The 26191-nt window shown below is 36.8% G+C and overlaps 1 long non-coding RNA gene across 1 annotated transcript; it reads right to left on the reverse strand.

Annotated features, from left to right (window-relative positions):
• Positions 1–7927: 7927 nt before the first annotated feature.
• Positions 7928–25055, reverse strand: LOC131424033 (uncharacterized). Its single transcript, XR_009226404.1, has 3 exons — positions 24885–25055; positions 15505–15643; positions 7928–8052 (listed from the first exon to the last, which is right to left on the reverse strand). It is a non-coding gene; the product is annotated as an uncharacterized LOC131424033 (long non-coding RNA).
• Between the last annotated feature and the right edge of the window lie 1136 nt (positions 25056–26191).

Raw genomic sequence — 26191 nt, forward strand, 5'->3', positions numbered from 1 at the left:
ATGTCTGTGCTCCCTTAAACTATAATCCTGAAGTAGCATTGAAAGTCACTTTTTTTTTGTAACTCATTTGGCAACAAAATTTGCCCTGATTGGACATGAGGCTGTTTAGATTTCTTATTTTCCCACTTAGTAGGACTGAATAGTCCTAGGCTTTGCTGTAGAATATTAATAGCTTGGATTATAGGGTGTTTTCCCCTAGACCCTCTTGGGGATGTTATAGAGCACACAGTGCAAAATTCAAAGAAGTTTGAATTCAGAAAAACACTTGACGCCAACAATTTTGTTGAATCTCTATAGAGGCTTTGTATTGCTCAGATTATTTCTAAATTATTTTTGTCTGACCCAAAGGAGCCCTTTTTATTAAAAAATTGTTCTTTATAGATATACATGACAGTAGAGTGTATCTGGACATACTATACATACATGGAGCATAACTTATTCTAATTAGGATCCCGTTCTTGTGATTGTACGTGATGTGGAGTTACGTTGGTGGTCATCTGAGCCGTTTTAAAAGCTTTCCTATGACAAAGAGAAATAACCAGGCTGCATATATAATTAATGCCCCCGTGCAGATCTAAAAGTACACAGCATTAGCTTCAGAATTACCCTATTTTACCTACTTGCCTCAGCTTATTCTCTTCAGTCTTCTTCTGGTTTCCCTATTGCCTGTGTTCTAATTCACAGTTTTTTTGTTTTGTTTTGTTTTGTTTTTAAACTTCTGAACTGTTTATTTCTGGATTCTGGCTCCCCCTGGCATTGTGTCTGTCTGAATGACAGCTTTATAAATGACAGAGCCTTTGGAAGAATCATAGGCTTCTAATCGCAAAGTACTGAACTAGGAAGTGACCCTCACTGGGAGCTGCCCGCCCTGTGGCTAGTTCTTAAAGACCACCCATCAGGATGCACCGTCATTGAAGGTCAGTGTCTTAAAGCTTCACTGCTCAAAATGGGGTTCCTGGACCAGCATTAATTTCCCCTGGGCATCTTTGAGTCATGTAGGATCTCAGGCCTCACATCTGGCTTCTGAACCAGGATCTACATTTTGGTAAAGTCTCAGGAGAGTGCATGGCTTCTAAAGTCCATCAAGTCCTTCTCAAGATCAGTGTTCCCACCATACCTAGCATGATTGTAGACTGCTCGCTTGAAGCTAATTTCCATCAAGAAGGTCATAGAGATTCAAAATCTGTTACTTAAAGTAAAATAAGCTTCTTTAGTAATTTATTTTGATTTTAAAAAATTGTTGCATCCTTTTGGCCTTGAAATCATTGGGCAAATAAGGCTCTCAATAAAAGTCTTCTCTTTTGCTGGGTGCATGGCGCACACCTGTAATCCCAGTGGCTCAGGAGGCTGAGGGAGGAGGATCGAAAGTTTAAAGCCAGTCTCAGCAAAAGTGAGGCACTAAGCAACTCAGTGAGACCCTGTCTCTAAATAAAATACAAAACAGGGCTGGGGATGTGGCTCAGTAGTTGAGTGCCCTTGAGTTCAATCCCTAGTACCAAAAATAAATAAATAAATAAATAAATAAATAAATAAATAAATAAAGTCGTCTCTTCTTCTTAGATTCCTATTTTCAGCGGAAAACACAGGGGCACTCTACCACCGAGATATGTCCTCAGCCCTTTTTTAAAAAAATTTAAAGCAAGGCCTCACTAAGTTGCCCAGGTTGGCCTTGAATTTGTGATCCTCCTGCCTTAATGCCTTAGTTTCCAGAGTTGCTGGGATTATAGGCATGCACCAGCACTCCCAGTTCTTTCTTTCTTTTAATTAGAGAATTATAATTATACTTAGTAGTTAGGTTCATTTCGACAAAATCATTCATGCAAGGAATTTGATTTCAACTCCTATTCCCCTCTCCTTTTCCTCCCCTCCTCCCTCCCCATTTTCTCCCTCCTCTACTGGTCTTCCTTTCCTTTATTTATTTATTTGGTACCAGAGATTGAACACAGAGGCGTTTAACTACTGTGTCACTGAGTCACATCACCAGCCCTTTCTATTTTTATTTTTTTTTTAATTTTGAGACAGGGTCTTGCTAACTTGCTTAGGGCCTTGCTAAGTTGTTGAGACTGTCCTCAAACATATGATCCTCCTGCCTCAGCATCCCAAGTCACTGGAATTACAGGTGTGTGTCACTATGCCTTGCCTCTCTATACTTTAGATCATCTCAAGATTACTTAAATATCATATACAATGTAAATGCCACATAAACAGTTGTCATACTGAATTGTTTAGAGAATGATAACAAGCAAAATTTCTTTTTTCTGAACATTTTGATCTATTGTTGGTTGAATCTGTGGATATGGGAGTCTGTGAATATAGAGAGCTGATTATATAAAATTTCTTCTTCTTCCTCCTCCGCTCCTCCTCATTTTCTTCCTCCTCTTCCTCCTCCTTCTCCTCCTCTTCCTCTTCTCCCTTTTTCTTTTTGTGGAATTGGAACTCAAACCCAGGACTTCATATATGCAACCTGTTCTTAGAAAGGATTTAAAGAGGCATCCTTTCCTTTTTTTCTACTTTGTGTGTGTGTGTGTGTGTGTGTATGTATGTATGTGTGTTTCTAAGGATTAAACCCAGGGCCTCATGCATACAGGGCAAGCTCTCCATCACTTAGCTACATTCCCAGCCCTTTTAATTTTATTCTGAGACAGGATGCCTCTGTGTTGTCTAGGCTGGCCTTAAACTTGGGATCCTCCTGTGTTAGTCTCCTGAGGGAGGGATTTCAGGAATGCACCACAATGCCGGGCTCCTTTTTCCTAACTTTAAATTACAGTTTGCCCAGAAGTAGTTCATAAGGAGTATTTAAAATAACAATTTACTTTAGAAAATTAATAGTTTCCCTGAGTTAGAAAGCAATTAATAAAAAAACCTTTTATCTTGAAACAATCAGTCTATTCATCTCCAATTAGTTTCAAAAGCTCAAATCATCAATGTATCCATCTACTTTTTTTTTTTTCTTCAGCATTTACTTCAGACTCTAAGTGAATCACTGGTGGCTTCTAGGGGGACATATATAGCCAAAATATTTTGTAAGTGAACTAGCAAATCTCAGTTGGACAAGTCTTCACTGCACATTATGGATGTGGTCTCAAGCTTGGTGACATGGGAGCACAGAGGTCTCAAGCTCTGGTTCCTTTTCTCCGGAAGCTTCCAGTCTATCAAGAGACCTACAAAAGGTACTGAAATGACTGTGTCATAAAAACAATGTAAACATTGCAATAAAAGCATAAGCAGGACACCAGCAGAACTTGGAGAAAGGAGAGAAAACATCTGGTTGGGGAAAGGGCCTCTAAGTATGAACTTTGACCACAAAAAATCTCAGTTATAAGAAAAAAATTCAACCCTGTCTAGATGGTTACTGTTCCTTTTCTCTCTCTCTCTTGTTTTATTGGTTGTTCAAAACATTACAAAACTCTTGACATATAATATTTCCTTTTCTCTTTTTCTGTCCCCTGCTTTGTGCCATCACCATTTCTAAGATGAGCGGTAAAAAAAGTTAAACAGAGCAAAACTGTTTCTTGGTTGCTTTAACTCCTGATGCCAAAGCCTTGTAACATCTGGTCTGCCAACTGCCCAGCTTGGGGTGGACTCCCTGGAGACACAGCCTTCTGCTGCAGGGCTGCTCTCTCCTGGTGTCTCTTGCGTTTAGAAGACAGAGGTTCCCGTAGTAAAGTGCCAGCGTGGCCTTCAAAGATGGGAGTTTCAACTTTCAAGAAGGATGGAGATGAAAAGAAAGGAAGCCAGGCCAGGCGTGGGAGGACCCTGCAGACCCACAGTAGGAGGCCAAAGGCCATCGAACTGCGACAGCTTCAATAGGGCAACTATGAAAATAGGACTTTCATGGTCTTTCATAGTTGCTGAAGACCTGTGATATACATTTATCATATAGATGAATACAATGTCTTTGCTTACTAGAATAGTAAGTGAATCTGGTAACCATGACATGGGTCAAGGAGTCAGGAAACCTTACTTCCGGCTTGATATCTGCCGTGGCCTGGGTGACTTTAACTCCTCTGTTCATGTATTTTCCATGCAAGTGAGGGTGCCTGAGGATAATATATCAAGATTTTAAAATTCTCTGGTCAAAGCACTCTCCTGAAACCAAGTCCTATAGGACCATCACTGACAAATGAATCATGAAAACCTGGGAATGGACATAACATTGAAAAGAAGCACAGGGAGACCTCCTCCTCTGTGAAGCTGTTTCCAGTTTATTAAGGAAATCTTAAAAGGCTGGTATCTATGGAAGTGCCATGAATTTTTTTTTTTAATACTCTCAGAGTAATAGACCCATTAAATTATTTGTGGAGGCTAATCCTGAAATGTAGTTATTTGTGTGACACAGGAAAATACATTTATAAAACTGTGCAATAAAGTACTTACATTATCCCCATCTTTAAGCACTTTAAATGAAAGCAGCTTTGAGAAATTAAAATTTGTATTTCCACAAAGCATTATAAATCCAGTTTTAACCATTTGTCTTGAAATTGAGGATCATAAGAAAACAGATTCTCACCAAAAAACCGAACCTATTTGGCTTCTGTAATGCAGTATAATTATATATTTATATACCCTGGAATCCTGCCCGACAATTGAGCATTCAGAGGACATGCATAGAAAGCAGCCCAGAGGCTGACAGAGAGTCTCTTTCTCCTTGGAAAAGCTTGCCGGGTCAGGCAGTGTGGGAAATTGTACAAGGCTCTCCCTCTCTTCCTATTCTAAGGAGAAGTAAATAGCTTGAGTGCCCTTGGGCATTCTTGGGTGGGAGAGTGTAGTCATGGATTTTCAAAAATTGAACTTTTTTTTTTTTTACCATAAACTTATTTTTTAATCTTTTTAGACTGTCACTGATGCTGCTTCCCCCGCCCCCCACCGCATTTCCCTGAATAAATACTGAACTAAACATCTGTTTAAGGCAAATCAAATGGCATGAGATGCTTTACACATATACATGAAAAGCTATGTGAGACAGAACCTTTCCACACCTCAGTTTCTCTGTGAAATGGACCTGATAATACACATCCTCTTACCTTACAAACAACTCCCTGCTAGGCACCGAAGAATCTCCTAGGTAAGAAAAAAGAGCCTTTTCAAAATTAAGGCTTGTGTGCTCATTGATTCCATTAACCGTCATTGTATTAGGGGCCCTCCATATGCTAAGTGCTTGGACAGTTTCAGGACATGACTTTGAAAAAAAGCACTAAGTTACCTGAGCAAAGGCAAGGCAGGGTTGGCTATCTTCTGACCCAGCCTGTGTGGACTTGTGCCCGATTCCTAGGGAGAAGGGTTTTAGCTCAAAAGGAACCCCAGGGCTGGAGATGCAGCTCAGCGCTACAGCACTTGCTTAGCTCAAGGCCCCGGGTTTGATCCTCAGTACAAAAAAAGGGAACTGTAATTGGCTGAAAAATACCAGATGTCTCTCTGGGAGCATGTGACTAGAGAATTCAGGTAACAGAATCAGATTTTGCTATAGGACTCATGTGACTGTAAAACCCTGACCTCTGAGGGTGTCCACTCCCACTCCCACAGCAGGTACAGCAGCTGTCAACTGGGCCTTTGTGAACTTTGGAAGCCTAGCTCTCACCCACAGCCAAGAGAGCCAGAGAGGAGGGATGTGAGTCAGCTTGGGTTGCTATCACAAAATATCACAGGCTGGGTGGATCACACAGCAGACTGTCTACTGACCTGGAGGCTAGAAGTCCAAGATCAAGATTTTTTTTTTTTTAATACTCACAGAGTAACAGACCTATTAAATTATTTGTGGAGGCTAATCCTGAAATGTAGTTATTTGTGTGACACAGGAAAATACATCTATAAAACTGTTCAATAAAGTACTGACATTATCCCCATCTTTAAGTACTTTAAATTTGGGTCCTGGTGAGGGCTCTCCTCCTGGGTCACAGGAGGTTGTCTTTTCACTGTGTCCTCACATGGGGCCAGGGAACTGCCCTTCTCTCTCTCTTCCTCTTCTCGTAAGGCCACTAATCTCTTTATGGGGGGACCCCCTCTCATGACCTCATCTAAACCTCGTTACTTCGCAAAGGTCCCACCTGCAAATATCATCACTCTGGAGATTAAGAATTTAATATGTGAATTTGGGGAGCCACCAACATTCAGTCCATAATAGGAAGGAAATGGCAGATAATTTTCAGAATTAAAGGATCTTCTTGGGAACCCAAGAAATCACTGTGGAAGTGTTGATGGTGCCAAAATAATAAATGAACCAAAAGCACTAGGGGAACACGTTCCCACTGTCATGGTGAATTACTACCCTACCCTGACATCATTGCTTCTCCTAACCCTACCACGACTGTCACCACTGCTGTTCCTACCACCACTGATTCTGCTACTATCACTGGCACTTCTGCTCCTCCTCCTACTATTACTGTGTTTAAAAATTTGTCCCTTTACACACAAAGAAACACACATTGTTGTTTCCAACAATATCATCCTTACGTATATAATTTCTTATGTTAGTTTGATTTTTGTTGGTCTTATTTCTCACGGCTACAGTTCATGGTCAACACTGCAATCATGATCTTTTAAAAAATAATGAATCATTACTCTTAAAAGAAGCAAAACTAACAATAAAAAAAGAGGCAAAACTAGTTCTTGACTTTTCCAAATTATCCTCTTTCTCTGTGGATATCTTTTTATTGTATCTTTACCACAACATATACTTTTATCCAAGCAAAGAACATTGTTTCACTCTGTTTTTTAAGACTGTGTGGATAAAGCTGGTTAGATTTCCATAAAATTTGGAGATTGTATTGGTATACTTTATAATTTTTTTTTTAATGAGACAGGGTCTCATTAAGTTGCTTAAGGCCTTGCTGAATTGCTGAGGCAGGCTTTGAACTTGGAATCTTCCTGCCTCAGCCTCCAGAGCCACTGGGATTACAGAACTGCACCACTGCACCCAGCTGCATGTGTGTATTTAAACTATAACATTCTCTTGGGAGTATGATTGGGGGTAATTGGAGCTTGTGCCTCTGTAGACTGAGAAAAGCATATGTTGCTCAGAGATCACATGGGAGACAGTGATGACTATTAATCCTAGAATTTAGACTGACACCCTCAAAACTACCCCTTTGATCCAACTTTAAATGTCTGCATATCCCAGTGAGCATTTACCATGACAGTCAGAATAATACTGGACACTTAATTTTGGCATTAATTCATTATGTAGTACCTTGTTATTGAGCAAATCTTTATATTCTATGTTGAAATGAAGGAGCTGTTTATTCAATAGTAATCCAGGTACTTCAAAGAAAATCTTGGCATGAAAATAATTTTGTAAAAATGATTGTCATAGCTGTATAAATATAATTACATTAAAATATTGAAAATTTAGTTATTTTAAAATCATTTCTATTCACATTTGAACAAGTAATCAATAATTACTCACCAAAGCCCCAGCAGGTAATTTAGTAAGTATTAAACAAATTTTGTAAAGGTGTAAATCAATGTAATTTTAACTACAAGCATATGAAACTGTTGTCACCCTTGGCAGCCTACTAGTTTGCTAGAAAAGATACTAGTCACTTATGGAATTTCTATAAGATGCGGAGAAGGGGGTTTGGAGATCTTTCCAATTTTTCCCTTTCTTGGTTGTAGAGGCTATACTTGGATGTGGTATCTATGCAACTGACATGATTTTTTTTTAAATACTCACAGAGTAACAGACCTATTAAATTATTTGTGGAGGCTAATCCTGAAATGTAGTTATTTGTGTGATATAGGAAAATACATTTATAAAACTGTTCAATAAAGTGCTTACATTATCCCCATCTTTAAGTACTTTAAATAAAAGCAGCTTTGGGAAAGTAAAATTTGTATTTCTACATTTTTTTTTTGATCATGAGGACAAAGGCCATATCCTAGCCAAACAGGAAATTAGAATGGTCTAAGAGACAAATTCCATGAGTTAATGTAGCAGAATTGGGTCACTTACCTCTGCACATTTTGTTATTTGAGGAAAGTAAAGCCATATTCAGTGCAATCATTGTAGTTGGGTGCTCTGTTACATGCAGCCGAGGCACACCTAATTCACATGACCTGCAATGAGATATGGTCCTCTTGTTGTAGTACTGTAAGGCACCTTTCATGTTACATTGTAATCCACTATTTTATTGTTTATCTCTCCCATTGTATAGGAAGCTCCTTGAGACCAAATTCATCATACCCATAGCCCTAGCATCCTAGAATCTTCTGACAAAAGGCAGGAACTCTGTAAATGTTGGGAGAGTGAAGGTGGTGGACAACTGCCTTTGTCACTTACATATTCTATAGTGTCTTATTGCAGTTAAGATGCTCCAAGTAATAGGAGCTAAAATAGATTGGGTGATGAGTCATTGGATGTGGGAAGAAAGAGAAAGAGGGAAAGAGATCTAGGATGATTCCTAAGAGTCTGGATCAAACACTTATAAATAAATTGAATGACATTCAAAAACATAGGGATTATAAATAATTGAGCAGTATATTTGGGAAGACACAGGGGTTTATTGTTCTCATTGAGATGAGGAAACTAGGACAAAAGAATAAAAAATCTTGCTAAAGATCAAACCACCAAGTGGCAGAGTGAGGTTTCAAACTCAGGCTGCTATACAACTACCTTGACATCTGCCATTAAAACATCTTAACCTAGCCTCTGCCTATCTGCCTGAGAGAAACCATGCATTTTGGCCAAAGCAGTACTGGAGAGACTAGATGTCTGCTCCTCCATTGCTGTGAGAACCTGTGAGCACATCACAAGTTTTGACCAGGTCTTTTTAGCTGCAGAGAGACTCTGTTCATATCCTAAATACCCAAGTAAAGAAAACTGTATTTTTGGACTGAACTATCTCTGTATACGTAGATAATATTTACAAGCATTTCTGTGCCCATTGCACACTTGCTAATTTTACCATCGGATTTTCTTAATTCTGTGGGGGAGAATTTCACATTTTAGAGTGTGAGTTTATAAGTGCTTCAAAGGCTTCCCAAACTAAAGGCAACCCAAAGAATTGTAACAGCACCATCCATTCATTTATCCATCCATCCAGACATTACAACACTTTATTTTTTCATCATTTTTTGTTTCATTGTTTCACATCCAATAAACTAGCAATATTGTGTAATATTACCTAATTTGAAGAAATAAGTCACTTAATACATTTCAAGTGCCTAGAATCTTATTTGGCACACATTAGAGGTGTTGTGAATATTAGCTACTATTATTGATAATAATTTTTATTCCACCTTTTAACAACTATTTGCTGAATAACTGCTCTATCCCAAGCATATATAGACTCAAAGTTTTGTTGTATTTAAAAACAGACTTTGTAGGAAAATAAAGGTTCAAAAAATAATCATTCTTTAAACTCATACAAGAAAAAGGTCTTAAAAATTATTAACATTAGAATCACAAGAAAATTGCTTTTCTGTAAGGCATATTTAAGGTAAAATTTCTCATGAAGTGTAAGTCAATCACATGCTATAATTGAATAAAATGTACTTTCAATAAATTATACATATAGATGTAACAATGCACATTTCTTTAACAGACTGGGAATCACATATTTGCTTAAACAATTGGAAACTTTACCAAATCCCGTATTTAAGATATTACTTTTTAATATCCTTGCATTAAAATGAAAATGATTACTTTTTAATATTACTAGAAACCACCCTATCCCCAATTGTAAAGATATATTTCTTGTGTGATTTTATTATGTGCTTAATAATAGTACCTGTGAGCTCAGATTTCTTTTGAATAAAATTGATTGGAAACAATATCTACCCTAAAGCATCTTTAATGTCATTATAGATGGGTAGGAGTAAATTAAGCGGTATTTAGGCACCAAAGTCTTTAATTTCATTGCATCTGAGTAGGAGTTAGACATTATGAGGTCCAATTAAAAAAGTCGCTAATGTTTTTACATCTGAGTAGGAGTAAATTAAACAAAATCACTCCTGAGCTGCTAATATCATTTTAATTGAATGTCATTCGGTTTCTAACTGCTGTTACAACACTACAGATAATGAGGCTGTTTCTACAAAGCATCTGAGACCAGAGATGTGGCTGCTGAAAATAAAGAGATAGGTTAGGAGACTATATGGTGGCAAGCACTGGAATGAGCCCAAGGAAGCCAGCCACCTTGTTGGGAGATGTAACATCCCCCTGGATGACATGACCTACATGCACTGAAACTATTGGATCACAGAGTCTGAATACCAGCTAGCTGTCAGCTGGGTCATTTTTCCCAGGGGATTGGCATTGGAAAACTACATTTTTCCTAATGATGAGATTTGTAGACTCTGAAAGCTAGAGTCACTAATCCCATTTATTTCACCACCATGAATTATTCATAGAGTCTGATTCAGTGGAAAATTTGATGTTGAGACAATAGTTAAGAAAGACATTTAAAAAAATAGAGTGGCAAGTATAAGACATTCAAAGAAGTACAAACATTAAATGATATTTCTTCTGTACCTAATATTATTACTTGAGACCTTGAAAAGAATTTAATTGGTGGAGACAGAAAAATTTACAAAATACAGGTCTGGTGTATAATCCATTTGGCATAAGTACTATTACTCCTATTGCTTATATTGAGGTTTATAAAGTTTTGACTGGGGAAGCAGATTTTTGAATGAAAACTTTCATTAATCCTTTAATAAAATGTATCCCTGGGTACAATGGCACATACCTGTAATCCCAGCAGCTCACAAGGCTGAGGCAGGAGGATCGCAAATTTGAGACCAGCTTCAGTAATTAAGCAAGGCCCTAAGCAACTTAGTGAGATCCTTAGTGAGATCCTCAAAATAAAACATAAAAAAAAGGGATGGAGATGTGGCTCAGTGGGTAAGTGACCCTGGGTTTAATACCTGGTATCCCAGAAAAGTATCAAAAAGTGTTTATGTTCATTGCTTTAAGAATCAAAGGCTTATGCAGAAAATACCTGTTCGTATCACTCTCTATCCAAGATACTATCCCTTTCTAGCTAAGATAATAACTTTCAACTTCTTAGCTGGTTTGCTTGCCATTTTCCTCCATGTTTCTTAATATTAATTGTATACTGTTATTTCTCAATCTTCAGCTATAGAAATTGCCTGACTTTGAATAGTGTAAAATGAGGAATTAGCACTTAGCACTCCCCCAACATATCTCCTAGTATATGCAGGAATCTGGTGTGTGTGTGTGTGTGTGTGTGTGTGTGTGTGTGTATGATGCTGGGGATCAAACCTTGAACCTGGCTAAACTGCCCAGGTTGGCCTCAAGCTTGTGATCCTCCTGCCTCAGCCTCCCAGGTCACTGGGATTATAGGCATGCACCATTACACCAGTCTGGTGTGTAATTGACTGTGCAATTAATACATGGAGCATACTAAAATAATGTTTTCTTTTCTTTTTTTGTATATATTTATTATTTAGTTTTAGGTGGACACAATATCTTTATTTTATTTATGTGGTGCTTGAGAATCGAACCCAGTGACTCAAGCATGCTAGGTGAGCGTTCTACCACTGAGCCACAACCCCAGCCCCAAATTTTCTTTTTTAAATATTTTTTTTAGCTATATATGGACACAATATACTTTTATTTTATTATTTATTTTTATGTGGTGCTGAGGATCGAACCCAGTGCCTCACACGTACCAGGCAAGTGCTTTGCCACTGAGCCACAGCCCCAGCCCTAACGATTTCTTTTAAAGACAACAGTATTTCAGTATTCTTAGGATTAATGATTGCCTTTTTTTTTTATACTGGGGATTGAATCCAAGTGTTTTTTTTTTTAACCACTGAACAATTTCTCCAGTCCTTTTTTCCTTCCTTTTATTTTTTATTTAGAGACACAATCTCACTAATTTGCTTAGGGCCTTGCTGAATTGATGAGGCAGGCTGGCTTTGAACTTGAGATCCTCCTGCCTCAGCCTCTCAAGCCACTGGAATTACAGATATGTGTCACCATGCCTGGCAAATTTGAGATCCCACTGCTTCAGCCTCCAAGGTCGCTGGTAATACAGGCGTGTGCTCACTGTCTCACAAAGATTATCTTTAAAAATACATTTTGTTGTCTAAGTACCTATCACCAATTCTCCCCCAAACTCTCTGTTAGAACCACATGCCTCTCATGGGATCAAACATACCACCTAATCTTTTAGTTCTACTTTTTTTTTCCCCACCAAAAACATCTCTCTTGAGTCAGAAATGGATGGCACATGTTTGTAATCCTGAGTATGCAGGAGGCTGAGGCAGGAGGATCTCAAGTTTGAGGCCAGCCTCAGAAATTCAGCAAGACCCTGTCTCAAAATAAAAAATAAAAAGGACTGGGGATGTAGTTCAGCATAGAGCACCTCTCTTTTTAATCCTAAGTATCCCAACCCCCCAAAAAGTCTCCTCTAGACTGTCATTGGTCTAATGTGGAATGGCTATCTAGGCCTCCTCCATAACTGTCATGCTAGGACCTGTCTTTAGGGCTCTTAGGTCCCTTTTGTATGCAGGTTACCTGGGGCAGTAAAGACAACCTTTAATTTTCCATTCATCCCCTCTTCCATATAGTAGAATTAGTAGCATTTCAAGCTGGTCACATGGTAGCTGAAATTATAAATAAGCCTGGATTTCCAGCCTCCCTTCTTCTGAGCATGGCCCTGTGGCTACATTCCGGCTAATGAGAAGTGAGTGCACATGCTATGAGACGATTCTTGGAATTTTACTTAAGAAAAATTTGTGTCCTTTGTCCCTTCTCTGAAACTTCCTGCATTCTGGTACCTAGAACAAGGATGGCACCTTGGACCAGAAGAATGATCCCCACCTAGGGAGGCCAAAGTGGTGGGTCCTGGACAGTGTGGAGCAGATCTAGTATCTCTTCAGAGCTCAAGGTTTTTCATTGTGAGAAAAGAAACATCTATCTAGTTCAAATCCATATATATATATATATATATATATATATATATATATATACACATTTTATATTGTGCAATATTTTTATTGAGGCACCTTTTTTAAAGTTTTATTTTATTTTTTTTAATTTTTGTGGTTCTGGAGGTTGAACCCATGGCCTTGCTCATGCTAGACAAGCACAATCACTGTCACTAATTCCAGATGATTTCCACCGTCCCCTAAAGAAATTCTGTATCCTTTCACAGTCACTCCCTGTTACGGTTTGGATCTAAAATTTCCCCAAATACAGTCATCAAAAAGAAATGAATAAGACTGGGGTTGTGGCTCAGTGGTAGAGTGCTTGCCTGGCATGTGTGGGGCCCTGGGTTTGTTCTCAGCACCACATATAAATAAATAAAATAAATATCTTTTGACAACTCAAAAATAGTTTTAAAAATGAGTAATTGAATAATAATTAATAGAGTATTATTTATTCATTGTATGGTATACTGTATTTTGTTTATCCACTCATTGACTGATAGACATTTGGATTATGTTCACTTTTTGGATATAATGCAGCCACATCAATGTTTATAGCAGCTCAACTCACAATAGCTAAACTGTGGAACCAACCTGGATGTCCTTCAGCAGATGAATGGATAAAGAAAACATGGTACATATACACAATGGAATATTACTTAGCCTTAAAGAATAAGGAAATGTCGGCATTTGCCTGTAAATGGATGGAGCTAGAGAATATCAAGCTAAGTGAAATAAGCCAATCCCCCCAAAATCAAAGGCTGAAAGTTTTCTGTGATATGCAGATGCTAATTCACAATAAAGGGTTGGAGTTATGTAAGAATAGAGTTACTTTGGATTAGGTAAAGTGGAGTGAAGGGAAGGGAGTGGATAATGGAATAGGAGGAAGAGTAGAATGAATCAGACATTATTACCTTATGTGCATATATGATTACATGACCAGTGTGATTCTACATCATGTGCAACCAGAAGAATGAGAAGTTATATTTCATTTATTTAAAAAAAATCATGCTGCTATTAATATTGGTCTAAAGATTTTAAAGTGGGCTGGGGATGTGGCTCAAGCGGTAGCGCGCTCGCCTGGCATGCGTGCTGCCTGGGTTCGATCCTCAGCACCACATACAAAGATGTTGTATCCACCAAAAACTGAAAAATAAATATTGAAATTCTCATTCATTAAAAAAAAAGATTTTAAAGTTTCCAGTGAACATATATTTTAGTCCTCCCAGGTATATAGTTCAGAGATGGAATTTCTTTGTCATATGGCAATTCTCTGTTTAACTTTTTAAGGAACCACCAGATAGTAGCAGAACCACATTACATTCCCACTGTACTGTATAAGAGTTCTAACATTTTAATTGCTAGCCAACATTTGTTATTGTGTGTGTGTGTGTGTATGCACACGCACTCGCGCGGGCACACACATGTTTGAAATGATAGACATCCTGGTGGTGTGAAGTAGTATCTCACTGTGGTTTTGATTTGCATTTCCCTAATGACTAATGTTGAACACCTTTTCATGTGCCTCTTGGCCATGTGTATCTCTTCTTTGGAAGAATGCCTATTTAAGTTGGCTGTAGTTTGAATGTCCCCATCAAAACTCAGGTTGAAATTTAACATCATTGTGGGACATTTAGAGGTGGCACCAGGTTAGACCTTAAGATATAATTAGGTTATGGACTAATGGATTCATGGATTCGTGTGTTAATGGATTATCTTGAAAGGAGATCTGGTCTGAAAGCCAGTTTTGGCTCTGTCTCTTGAATGTGATGCCCTGTCCTACCTTGGGACTCAGCAGAGAGTCTTCAGTAGCAATGTCCTTCACCAGATACAGCCATTCTCAGGAATGAGAGCTGAATAAACCTATATCTCTATAAATTACTGAGGTTGTGGTATTCATTTGTATGAACAGACAATGGCCTAAGACAAACTCTTTGACCAATTTTAATTCAGTTGTTTGCCTTCTGTAAATTGAGCTCTTAGAAGTGTGTGTGTGTGTGTGTGTGTGTGTGTATCTTTTATAATTTACCAGCACCCCTGTAGATTCTCTTTTAACTTTCTGGATTATGTCCTTGACACACAAAGCTTTAAAGTGGTCTACAATCCACTTTAAGTTAATTTTGTAAATGGTGTTAAGTCAAGAATCCAAATCCATCCTTTGGTTGTGTTCATTTGTCCTAACCATTCAACTATTTGTTGAAAAGAGTATCTTTTCTCCATTGAATGGTCTTTATACCCTGATTGAGCATCCATTGGGTATAGATGTGTAAATTTATTTCTGGACTTTAAATTATATTCCATTGATTTGAATGTCTATCATTGTGCCAATACCACACTGTTCTAATAACTGTACATCTGTAGTAAGCTTTAAAATTGGCAAGTGTGGGTCCTTAAACGTTATCATTTTTTCCCCTCAGATTATTTTGGCTATTTGGGGTCTCTTGCATTTCCATATAAATTTTAAGAGAAGCTTGTCTGTTTTTGTGAAAAGACAGTTGAAATTTTTCTAGGGAATGCCTTGATTCTGTAGCTAAGTTAAAGGAGACTTTGCATCTATGTTAGTCAGTTTTCCATTGCTGTGAAAAAAAAATACAAGATACATAAACTTACCGGGAGGGAAGGTTTATTTTGGTTCATGGTTTCCAAGATTTCAGTCGAGGTTGCTCAGCTCTGTTGCTTTGGGCCTATGGGGGGGCAGTGTATTATGGGAGAAGCACATGGCAGAGGAAAGCTTCTCAGCTCAAGGTGACTGGGAAGAAAAGAAAAAGCTGCTTTTATACAAAGCTCCTCCTCCCAAACCCAATAAGCTATGGATCCATACATAGATTAATTCACTCATGAAGTCAGAGCCCTCATGATCTATTTACCTCCCACAGGCCCTGCCTCTGCATACTGCTGTATTGGGGACCAAGCCTTCATTCAACACACGAGCTTTTGGAGGACACTTGCGATTCAATCAATAACAACATCTCAATAATATTAAGTCATACAGATCCATGAACATGGGATGTCCCTCTATTTATTTAGGCCTTTTAAATTTCTCTTAATAACAATTTATAGTTTTCAATATACAAATCTTGCTCTTTTTTCTAATGTGTGAATCAAATTTATTCCTGTTTCATTCCTTTTTGATTCTATTATAAGTAAAATTGTTCTATTAATCTCAGATCATTCAATGCTAGTATATAAAAATACAACAAAATTTTGTATCTTATACCTTCAACTTTGCTGAGCTTTTATATTGGCTTTAATAGTGTTTTGTGGGTTCTTTGAGATTTTTCTACAAACAAAATTATGTCATCTCCAAAGAGAGATACTTTTAATTCTTACCTTTCCATATGGATGCCATTTATTTATTTTTGTTGCCTAATTTCCCTAGCTAAAACTTCCAATACAATGTTGAAAATAAACAGTAAGAGTGAATATCTGTCTTAATTCTGATCTTAGGGGGAAGATTTCAGTTTTTTGCCATTAAATACAAAGTTAGCTGTGAGATTTTCAGAGAAGCCCTTTATCAGTTGAAGAAGTTCTATCTTGAAATAATGGAGTGTATTTTAACATGACATAGTGAAAGATTTTTTTTTTCTTTCAGTACTGGGGATTTAATCCAGTGGTGCTCTACCACTGAGCTACATCCCCAGCTCTTTTTACTTTTTATTTTGAGACAGAGTCTCACTAAGTTGCTGAGCCTGGCTTTAAACTTTTGGTCCTCTTGGCTCAGCCTCCTGAGTAGTAGTGATTGCAGGTATGCACCATCACACTTGGATAAAGGCATGCTAGATTTTGGTGAAGGTTTCTGCTGTGTCTATTGAGAACATCAGGTTTTGTTTTTCCTTTTATTTATTGGTAAGATATATTACATTGATTGATTTTCATGTGTGACACCATCCTTGCATTTCTGGCATAAATCTCATGTGACTACAGTGTATATTTCAATATACTGTTGCATTATTTTGTTAGGGATTATTACATCTATATTCATAAGGAATATTAATCTGTAATTTTCTTTACTTCTGCTGTCTTTTTAAAATTCATTCTTTTTAGATATACAAGACAGTAGAGTAGATTCTGATATATTATACCATACATGGAGTATAGCTTATTCTAATTAGGATCCCATGCTTGTGGTTGTACATGATGTGGCGTTTCACTGGTCATGTATTCATATATAAACATAGGAAAGTTATGTCTGAGTCATTGTACTGTCTCTCCTATTCCCATTTTATCTCCCCTCCTTTCATTCCCCTTTGTGTAACCCAATGAACTTCTATTCCCCTTCCCCCTTATTGTGTGTTAGCATCTACATCTCAGAGAGAACATTTAGTTTTTGGTTTTTCAAGACTGGCTTATTTCACTTAGCATGATAATCTCCAGATTCATCCATTTACTGGCAAAAGTCATAAAGTAATTTTTTTTGTGACTGAGTAATATTTCATCGTGTATATATACCACATTTTCTTTATTCATTCATCTGTTGAAGGGCATCTAGATTTGCACAATTGTTTAGCTATTGTGAATTGAGCTGCTATAAACATTGATGTGGCTGAGTCACTGTGGTATGCTGATTTTAAGTCCTTTTGATATATACTGAGGAGTGGGATAACTGGGTCAAATAGTGGTTCCATTCCAAGTTGTCTGAGGAGTTTCCATACTGCTTTGCAGAGTGGTTGCACCAATTTTTACTTCTGTTTTCTTTGTCTGGCTTTAGCATCAGCATAATATTGTTTCTTCTCTTCTCTTTTATTTATTTATTTTTTGTTAAGTGTTTGAGAAGAATTGCTATTAATTCTTTAAAAGTTTGGTAGGAGCTGAGGATGTAGCTCAGTGGTAGAGTGTTTGTGTAGTATGCCTAAGGCTGTGGGTTTGATCCCTAGGATGAAGATAAAAAGAAAAAGCTGGGCATGGTGGCACATGCTTGTAGTCCCAGCTACTCAGGAGGCTGAGGTAAAAGGATATTTTGAATCAGAGTTCAAGACCAGTTTGGACAGCATAGTGGAACCCAGATCCCCCATCCCTCCCTCCACCAAAAAAAAAAAAAAAAAAGCTTGGTTGAATTCACTAGTGAAACACTCTGTCATTGAGCTTTTCTTTATTGGAAGCTTTATAATTGCTGGCTCATTCTGTTTAATATAATTCTATTTAGATTTTCTATTTCTTCTAGAGCCAGTTTTGGTGGTTGTGTGAGTTTCCAAGAATTGGTCCATTTCAGCGAGGTTATCTCATTAATTGGCATGCACTTGTTCATGGTATTCCTTTATGACCCTTTTAATGTTCACATGGTGGCAGTTAAGTTTTCTCTTTAATTCTTGGAATTTAGTCATCTGAGAATTTTTTATTTTTTCTTTGGTTAATCTAGTTAAAGATTTGTCAATTTTGTTGATATTTTCAAGGAACCAAATTTGGGCTTTGTTAATTTTCTTTGCTATTTGTTCTCTATTTTGTTTATATTTCCTGTATCTTTTTCTCCAGTATTTCTTGTTGTTTTGGATTGAGTTTTCTCTTTTCCTGGTTTCGTAAGACTAAAGGTTAAATGAGGCCTGGTGGTGCACACCTCCAGCGACTGGAGAGGCTGAAGGGAGGATTCCAAATTCCAGGCCAACATGGGCAATTTAGTGAGACACTGGATCAAGATAGAAAGGCCTGGAGATGTAACTCAGCGGTAAAGTAACCTTGGGTTTGATCCTTAGGACTGAAAAAAAAAATGCGTAAAAGTTGTTGATCTGCGACCTTTCTTCTTTTAAAATGTGAATGTAAGCATTTATAGCCATAATTTTCCTTCTAAGCATTGATTTTGCAGCTTTTCATAAGTTTTGCTATGTTTATACGAGTCTTTAATTTGTTCTCATTTAATGTAATTATTGATAATACAGGAGTCCATGCTAACATTTTGCTATTTGTTTTTTATATGTCCTGCATCTTTTATTCCTTCTGAATTTTTCATCACTATTTCTTTCATGTTAAATAGCTATTTTCTAGTGTACTATTTTAATTTCCCTGTTGTTTCTTTTTCTATATGGTTGTTTCTTACTGGTTGCCTTGGAGATTATAATTAACATCTTAATTTAGAGCAATCTAGTTTGTAATAATACCAATTTAGCTTCAAAAGTTTACCCCCCCCCAAACCTGTTTTCCTGTGTATCTCCATTTCTTTGCCTTTTTATGCTAGTATTTTTTTTTTTTTTATATTGGGGACTGAATCCAGGGATACTTTACCACTGAACTATATCCCCAGTTCTTTTTATTTTTTATTTTGAGGTTCTGTCCTGCTAAGTTGCTGAGTATCTCACTAAATTGCTGGTACTGACCTTGAACTTGCAATCTTCCTGCCTCAGCATCCCAAGTCTCTGAAATTACAGGGGAGCACCACCATCCCACTCAGTGTGCCTTTATGCTATTCTTGTAACTAATTACTTCTGTGTACATTGTATGTCCATCAGCATAGATTTATAATTATTGCATTATGCAGTTATTTTAAAAAATCAGAAAAAAGGACTTAACACCTACTTCAGTATCATAAAGGTTATATATCAAAAACCCAAAGCCAACCTCATAGTAAATGGGGAAAAGCTGAAAGCATTTCTTTCAAAATTTGGAATGATATAAGGTTGTCCACTCTCAGCACTTCTTTTACTATAGTGTTATAAATTCTAGCCAGAGCAATTAGGCAAGAGAAGAAAATAAAAGGGATAAAAATAGGAAAGGAAGAAGTCAAATTGTCACTATCTGCAGATTCTATCATCCTATACTTAGAAGATCCAAAACACTCCACTTAAAGATGGCTAGAGCTAGTAAATTTGGCAGAGTATCAGGTTATAAAATCAACATACAAAAATCAATAACCTTCCTATATACCAACAATGAATCTGCTGAGAAAGAAATCAGGAAAACAATTCCAATCACAAAAGCCTCAAAACCAAAAACCAAAACCAAAACAAAACACCTTCTCCCCACACACCTAAGAATAAATCTAGGGCTGGGGATGTGGCTCAAGCGGTAGCGCGCTCGCCTGGCATGCATGCGGCCCAGGTTCGATCCTCAGCACCACATACAAACAAAGATGTGTCCGCCGAAAACTAAAAAATAAATATTAAAATTCTCTCTCTTTATAAAAAAAAAAGAATAAATCTAAACAAGGAGGTGAAAGACCTCTGTGATTAAAAACTTTAGAACATTGGAGGAAAAAACTGAAGAAGACACAAGAAGATGAATAGGCATGAATTAATATTGTTAAAATGTCTATACTACTAAAAGCAATATACAAATTCAATGCAATCTCCATCAAAATACCAATTACTTTCTTCAGAGAAGAACAGTCCTAAAATTCGTTTGGAAGACTAAAAGACCTAGAATAGCCAAGGCAATTCTAAGCCAAAAAGCAATGTGGAGGCATCATAATACCTGAATTCCAATTATACTACAGAGGCTATAGTAACAAAAACAGATACTGGCATTAAAAACAAACAAACAAACAAACAATAAATGCTGAAGAAGATGTGGAGAAAAAGGAACACTTACACTGTTGGTGTGACTGTAAACTTGAACAACCTCTATGGCACCTCAAAAGATGAGAAAGGGTACCGGCATAAGACCCGGCTATACCCTCCTTGACATTTATCCTGAAGAATTATAGTCAGCATACTATAGTGATACAGTCCTACTTATGTTTATAGCAGCACAATTCATAATAGTAATAGCCAAACTATGGAACCAGACTAGGTGTCCATCAGAGGATGAATAGATAAAGAAAATGTGGTAATACGCGCACGATGAAGTTTTATTCAGCCATAAAGAAAAATGAAATTATGTTGCGAGACCTGATGTTCACTGTCAGGTACTGAATATCCTGTAGCTGCTTGTCAAAATAAGTTTGAAAATAATTTCGTTTTCTTCTAAATAAGATTTTTTTAAAAATAAAAAAAAGAAAAAGAAAAGTAAAGTAAAATTATGTCATTTTCAGGAAAATGGGTGGGCCTTGAGAACATTATGTCAAGCAAAATAAGCCCAACTCAGAAGGTCAGATTCTTATGTTTTCTCTCCTATGTGGAAGCAGAGAGGAAAAAGGGAGGTGAAAGAAGGGAAGGGCAGGGGGAAGTGCTTGGGAATGATATGGGCCAAATTATATTGTCATATTGTGTACGTGCTTGAATATAGAACAACGAACCTCACCATTATGTAAGACTATAAGGCACCAATAAAATTAAAATACAAGAAAATAAAAATAAAAAAGGAATTACAAAAATACATCTATATTGTCTTATATTAAAAATGTACATAATGCATGATCCTGCTCTTTTTTTTATATATTTATTTTTTAGTTGTAGGTGGACACAATATCTTTATTTCATTTTTATGTGGTGCTGAGGTTTGAACTCAGGGCTTCACGTGTGCTAGGCGAGCACTCTACCACTGAGCCACCCCCCAGTCCCAATGATCCTGCTCTTAAGAAGATTTAGACTAGGTAAAATTAACCTATGGGGTACAAATCAGGTGGTGCTTTCCTGTAACTCTAGGTACTATATAGGCTGAGGTAGGAAGATTGCAAGTTCCAGGCCAACCTGAGTAACTTAATGATACCCTGTCTCAAATAAACAAACAAACAAAAAAATAAAGAAAGGGCAAGAAAACAAGTACTCTACCACACCTGTCCAGTAGTGGGATTGAACCCAGGGACACTCTACCACTGAATTACAACCCCAGCCCTTTTTGTTTTTATTTTTGAGACATTAGTTAGTTGCTGAGGCTGGGCTTGCACTTGCCATCCTCTTGCTTCAGCCTCTAGCACTACCGTGCATGGCTAAAAGACATATATAAAACTAGGGATTAAACCCAGGGCACTTAACCACTGTGTCATATCCCCAGCACTTTTTTTTTTTTGTATTTTATTTAGAGATAGTCTCTATTGTATTTTATTTAGAGACAGTATTTTATTTAGAAATCAAGGACATTGCCTGGCAAACCTGAAAGATGCTGCACAACATCCATGTGCAGGGAAATAAACTGCCATCTCCCCAGGCAGTGTGCAGAGGACAAAGGAGGAAACTATCTTGCAGCCGCTGCCTGGGGACCAGCAGCTACGGGGGCCGATTCCTGGCAAACCTGAGTTTGGCTCAAAATACAGCCTCAGTAAACACACACTGCACGACACAGTGTGCTCAAGTGACCAGGAGAAAAATCAAATGTGGAGAGAGATTTACACAGGGGACAACTGGTCATGGAAACCCACCTGGCTTTTCCTCCAATCTGACTGCTTGCAGGACTGGCAGGGAGAGACACATCTGGCCAGGAACTTGGAAGAGCCAGGGCAGGAGAGAATGTCTGGAGACTGAAGCAGAGACCAGGAAACATGGGGTCCAAGGTGACGTAGTGGTCTAAGAATTGGGTCCCCCACCACACAAGTGGAACTCAGAGGGGATCCCTGGGGTACAGTCTTCCTGCATGGACCAGCAAATACCGGGTACGAGGTGCACTGGTTTAAAATCTCCAGACTAACTGGCATTTAGTAAAGAGCCTGGAACCCACCTAAGCCTAAACCCTGCCTCCAGGAATTCCACCGATGGGATCACCTCTCTCACTCCAGCAATCCAGAGAGGGGAACATCATACTCCGGGTGACCCAACCTAAAACTGCTGGGAAGAGAAGCTGAGAATCTTTTGAACTCCAATGGAAAGAATTCTTGAACTTCATTCAGATTTTTAAAAAATTCTTTTTCTCTGTTTAATTTGTGACCTTAAAGGTACATGAACATTTATACATAGTAATATTTGGTTTCTTTCTCATTTCTAGCATTTTTGAATCTAGTTATTTTTCATAAATTAGGTTTTTTTTTTTTTGTAAACTAGGATATTTAACTATGATTAGTTTTCTGTGAACTAGGATATTTGACTAATAAGTTTAGTTTTGCTTTTTATTCTTTTATTTTTATTTTTTAAAATTTTTACTATATATATATTTTTTCCTCCTACCTGTTTCCCTTGATTCTCTCCTTTCTTCTGCTAAAAGCCAATCTCTATTTTTCTCTTTCACTCTCCCTTTAATCTTTTACTTTTGTCTTCTCTCCTCCTCCTTCAAAATCATTACATCCTTTATCACATCTGTTCTCTCCCTGTTTACCATTTGAAATTGTAAACCCTTTTGCAAACTTGCTGTTTTTATTATAGGCATAACTGATCATTTCATTTCTGTTTATTGTGATAATTGACATTGTAGATGTCATATTAGAAACTCTTTTGTTTAATGCTGTAAACTGTTTGCATTGATTGTTGTTATTATTTGTCTCCCCCTCAACAGTGAGGTACTAGAAACCTTCAGGGACACTGTAAGTCCACAGGATAGAAACTCTACTGCCTCAAATCCATAATGTTAGATAAGTAGACACACAAATGACGTGAAAAAGCAAGGAAACAAATCACCCCAAAAAACCAAGGCACAGAATCCATTGACACTACAATGGAAGAAATGTCAGAGAAGGAGTTTAGCATGTATATAATTAAACTGATCTGCAAACTAAAGGATGGTAATAAGAAATGAAATCAGAGAGAAAATACAGGAAGTGAAAGATCACTTTAATAAAGAGGCAGAGATTCTGAAAACAAGCAAACAAAAAACCAAGCAGAAATCCTTGAAGTGAAGGAAACAATAAACCAAATTAAAAATTCAATAGAAAGTATCACCAACAGACTATACAACTTGGAAGACAGAACCTCAGACAATGAAGACAAAATATATAATCTTGAAAATAAAGTTGACCATGGACAGAAGATGTTAAGAAACCTGAACAGAACTTCCAAGAACTATGGAATAACATGCAAAGACCAAATTTAATATTTAGTAGAATAGATGAAGATATGCAGACATAAACTAGAGAAATGTACAATCTTTTCAATGAAACAACATCGGAAAATTTCCCAAACGTATATAATGAAATGGAAAATCAAATGCAAAAGGCTTACAGGACCCCAAAGTATAAAAAATTACAACATACCCACATCAAAGCACATTATAATGAAATGCCTAATATACAGAATAAGGATAGAATTTTAAATGCTACCAGAGAAACGTATCAGGTTACATACAGGGGGAAACCAATTCAGATCTCATCTGGTTTCTTAACCCAGACCCTCAAAGCTAGGAGGTTCTGGAATAACATATACCAAGCTCTGAAAGTAAATGGATGCCAACCAAGAATCCTACATCCAGAAAATTAAGCTTCAGATTTGAGGATGAAATAAAAACCTTCCATGATAAACAAAAGTTAAAAAAAATTGCAAATAGAAAGCTTACACTACAGAACATTCTCAACAAAATATTCCATAAAGATGAAATGAAAAAAAAAAGTGAAAGCCAGCAAAGGGAGGAAATACACTAAAGGAACAGTCAATCAAAGGAGAAACTAATTCAAATTAAAAATTAGAAATAAACCCAAATGACCAGGAACACAAATCATATTTCAATAATAACCATGAACATTAATGGCCTAAACTCATCAATCAAAACACACAGACTAGCAGATTGGGTTAAAAACCAAGACCTAATAATATGCTGTCTCCAAGAGACTCACCTCATAGGCAAAGACATCCACAGGCTGAAGGTGAAAGGATGGGAAAAAATGTATCACTGATATGAATAAACAAGCAGGGATTTCTATCCTCATATAAAGTGGACTTTAGCCAAAGTTAATCAGAAGGACAAAGAAGGCCATTTCATACTGCTTAAGGGAATTATAGATCAACAAGACATAACAATCATAAACATTTATGCCTCAAGCAGTGGAGCATCTATGTATGTACATCATAAAAAATCCTTTGATCTATGTACATCAAAGAAATCCTTCTCAATTTCAAGAATCAAACAGACCACAACACAATGTTACTGGGTAACTTTAACATGCCTCTGTCACCACTGAATAGATCCTCCAAAAAAAAAAAAAAAAAGAAGGACCCTAAATAAATAAGCTATAGAAGTAAAAAATAAAATTGATAATTTATACTTACCAGATATATATATATAGAATATTTCATCCATCAATGACTGAATACACTTTCTTCTCAGCAGCATACGGTCCTTCTGTAATATAGATCGCGTTATGTAAGCTATCACATATGTTGGCATAAAGTTATAATATTATCTTAATATATTTTTAACAACTGTAGGGTTAATTTGGTAGCTCACTTTCCATTGGTATTAATTTTTGTGTTCTTGCTTTTTTCTTGATTAGACTTGTTTGATTTTTATCAAATTTTAACTATATTATTTCTTCTCTATTTCATATATTTCTGCTCTTACGCTTATTTTTTCCTTCCTACTATAAAATTTGAAAGTAAACTGAATTGTTATTCTAGCTTCTTTCTGATAGAAGTACTTTAAGTTATAAATGTTCATCTGAGTACAGCATCTTCCCAGAGATCTTGATATTTTAAGCTTTTATTATCACTTAGTTCAAAGCACTTTTTATTTACTTTTCTTATGCTTTCTTCCTTGACTTCTAAGATATTTATAACTGTACTATTTAATTTTGAAAGAGTTGACATGTGGGGGTAGGGTTCTATATATCTTAAGGTAATTGATTTCTAATGTATATCATGCAGGAAACACAGTCTGCATGATTTCAATCTTTTTTAAAAGTAATGTAAATGTTTTTATATTAATTTTATTAGTTACATACATGTTAAAACTGATCAAATTGCATACTTCAATTTTATTCTACTTCAATTTTATTGTACTTCAAATATACCTCAATAAAGCTATGGGAAAAAAATCATATTAGAAAATGTTATAATTTGTACTTCAGGCATTGAGCATAGTTTAGGAAATTTAAGAGGAGAAAGCTTTTTTTTTGGGGGTGGCGGTACTAGGGATTGAACCCAGGGTGCTTCACCACTGAGCTACTTCCCCAATCCTTTTAATATTTATTTTAAGACAGGGCCTTGCTAAGTTGCCCATGCTGACCTTGAACTTGTGATCCTCTTGTTTCAGGCTTCAGATCTGGGATCATAAGTGTTCACCACCACAACCAGGAAGCTTCTTTTATTTAGTCATATTTTTGCTTTTTATGTTCTTTCTGGCTTCTTGGTATTCCAAGTTTCCTTCTGTCATCATTTCCTTTCTGATTAAAGAACTTCTTTTAGTTATTTTTTAAAAGAGTAGGTTGCCTGATATCAAGTCATCTTGGTTTTCCTTCATCTGAAAATATGTTGATATTCCCTTCATGCCTGAAGGGTATTTTCCTGGATACAGGACTCTGAGTTGACAGTTTTTAAATTTTATCAGCTAAAAAAATATTATGCCACTTCTTTTTATT

This window comes from Marmota monax, unplaced genomic scaffold (genome assembly GCF_021218885.2).
Source record: "Marmota monax isolate L192 unplaced genomic scaffold, Marmota_monax_Labrador192_F-V1.1 WCK01_AAM20220418_F8-fsc00019, whole genome shotgun sequence".
Taxonomy (NCBI): Eukaryota; Metazoa; Chordata; class Mammalia; order Rodentia; family Sciuridae; genus Marmota; species Marmota monax.